The sequence below is a fragment of the Gavialis gangeticus genome, unplaced genomic scaffold (assembly GCF_001723915.1).
Source record: "Gavialis gangeticus isolate Ggan-Ray unplaced genomic scaffold, GavGan_comp1, whole genome shotgun sequence".
NCBI lineage: Eukaryota > Metazoa > Chordata > Crocodylia > Gavialidae > Gavialis > Gavialis gangeticus.
The window spans coordinates 65,064,550-65,067,184 of NW_017728995.1; the positions used below are offsets into that span (position 1 = coordinate 65,064,550).

The 2,635-nt window shown below is 46.0% G+C and overlaps 1 protein-coding gene across 3 annotated transcripts in view; it reads right to left on the reverse strand.

Moving 5' to 3' along the window:
* The window catches only part of ATG16L1 (autophagy related 16 like 1), a 31,487-nt gene extending 28,858 nt beyond the window's left edge, over positions 1-2,629 (reverse strand). For all 3 annotated transcript variants that reach the window (XM_019503751.1, XM_019503750.1, XM_019503749.1), the window contains exons 1-2: positions 2,525-2,629; positions 1,095-1,188 (exon numbers count right to left, since the gene is read on the reverse strand). The gene's annotated coding sequence lies outside the window, so the exon portion shown is untranslated. The remainder of the gene's footprint in view (positions 1-1,094; positions 1,189-2,524) is intronic.
* Positions 2,630-2,635: the final 6 nt, after the last annotated feature.

Here is a 2,635-nt window from a genome sequence, read left to right on the forward strand (position 1 = left end):
ATTAAAAAACCAAAAAAAAAAAAAAAAAAATCACTGCAAGAGGTAGCTTACAATCAAATAAACAGCAACATTAAAAGATGAGCACTATGAGAGTAATGGGGCAAACAAGGCAGACTGCATCTTAATTCCATTTCAGAATACAGGCAACCCCCACCCTCTCCACTTAGTGCTCTTAACTGGTTCCTGAAAAAATGAACATTAAGTGAAATAGTATCAAGTGAAACGGAAAGTTTTTGATGAACCAAGATGGCAACTGCGAGTGTTATAACAAAACTCACTGAGCACTAAGGAAAACTTGGGTATCAATGTAAAACAGGCATTATAGAGAAATAGTGCTAAGCAAAACAGCATTAAGCGGGGATTGCCTGTATATAAAATATGGAGGATGCTATGAATTGCCAGATAAACTATTACCTATCTGAAAATTCAGCAGACTTCTTTCCACAGGAATTAACTTAAAATATGTTGCTAAATGTTGAGACCTCGTGACAAAGGAGTTAATCTTAGTCCAGGTCTGTCCAACTTTTAAGTAGCTGGAAGCCACACCCTGCACAGGCCACACCACCAGGGGCCTCAATAGTGTAAGCCACAGGCACTGCAGGGCAGCCACTATTTGGATGGCCCCCACTTTTTTGCTCTATCATGCACATGTGCAGCCCCCCACAACTGCTTTACCAGAAGGCATCCCCTTAGCTCACTGTCCGTGGGCTTTCTTGTTGCAGCATGCTATGGGCTTTCCTCAGCACTGCACCATACCACACCACAGAATACCTTTGGGCAGGTGCAGGAAGCAGAAGCCAGAGGAGTGACAGGGAACCTGGAGAACCTGTCTGCAGCAATAGCCAGAGTGAAAGGGGGAGTGGCAGCTTAGTGGAAGCTTGGGGGCTCCAGATATGCCCTGTGGGCCACTCACCCCTTAAACAGCCCTGTCTTAGTCTATCATGTGCTCTCATGTTGTTTGGTTCCAAGGTACTACCGTAGCCTAGAGAGACTGGCTATACAAATATAACTTGAATGCACAATGTTTTGGTGCACAGGAAAGACAGTTGGGTGAAATGTTGACCTATTCCTGATTTGAAGAGAACTGCATATACCTGATCTCATGCCTGCTTTGCAAATCATGTTTTTCTGCTTGCAGCTTGTCTGCCACCACAGCGTGGATATCCGACTTCTCCAGCAGCTTGTTATCTAATAGGGCAAGAAGTACAGTTAGAAAGAAGAAAAAGAAAAAGAGAGCTTCTAACCTATTCCATCAGCCACGTACAAGATTTCACTACCTGAAATTGTTATCCTAACACTGAAAATTGTAACACCAAGCTACTTTACCCTGCTAGCACAGAAAACCTGCTTTGACTCTGGCCAACAATGGTACTATTCCAAATCCTTCTCACAAACCAAGACACTATTAAAAACTTCTCTTGCAAACCTTCGATCGCAGGAGTGGCTGTACTGAAATTTTTTGGATCCGTCACATGAGGAACTGCTTGAAAAGTCCATCCTTCACCTTTTTATAGCTTCTTAACCAAGGCAATGGCAAGCAAAGCAAAGTGTGCAGGACACAATCAACCCACTGTCGTGTACAATACAGCCTTTCTAGAATATTTGATAATATAGACAACAACAAAAAAAAACACAACAGTTTTAAGGGGCCTCTACATCAGTCTGCTCCTGGTGTGGGCAAAGGAGAGAAGGGCAAGAAACAAAGCTAAAGAAAAAGCCAACTGTACTGAGGAAAATCAAGAGCACTAGGCACTTAAAACCTCCATCTATACAGGCAGAGCAATGGCCCGGGCAACACTTGGCATTAGTTTCACTTCCATAACTTCCTACACCGTGGGTGACAGGGATTACCTTCAAAGATGGAAAAAACCCCACCTCATCTGTATGTGCCCAGTAAAGGCGGACATTTGTCTCCTAGGATGAAAACACCAATGCATTTTACATAACATGCAAAAAATACCACGTTCATTCTCCATCAGCAATAAGCCACAACAAAGCAGTTCTTGTGGCCTTCACTTCAGGGAGACAAGTGGCGATGATGACTGTCAAGGCCACCTCATGCTTCCCATCTGAACCCTGTCTGCTACTGTTAAAAATTGGGACTTAATCGCATGGCACTTCTCAACCTTTTTAAACTGGAGGCTCCTCTGGCTCCAGGCACACTCTGTAACACTGAGCGGCACCGTTTAAAAAGCTATTGTGTTTTCTCCCACACAACACGTCCCAAATATAAAACATATTGCATTTTAAATGTATTACGAAAAAGAAAACATGTTTTTCCTCAGAGTTATGGCTACAGAAAGGAGGGGCTGAGCCTGACTTGCCCTCCTGACCCACCTTTCCCACTTCACTAAACCCCTGGTGGCTGTTGCCCATGCCTGGTCTCCCTGGGCAGCCCCAGATCTGGAAAAGACCTTAGAAGCAGTGAAAGAGTAGGGGCGGCCAGAAGCCCTGGCAACCGCCCCGCAAAGAGCTCAGGGGGTTGCACCAGGAAACCGCTCACAGCTCCCCGCGGGACGCTCACACTGCAGGATGATCTCCTCGAAGGCCTGCCTCTGCAGCCGGTCCCGCCGCCGCAGCTCCTCCGCGATGTGGCGCTTCCAGGCGGGGAAGGCGGCGGCTCGCAGCCCCGAGG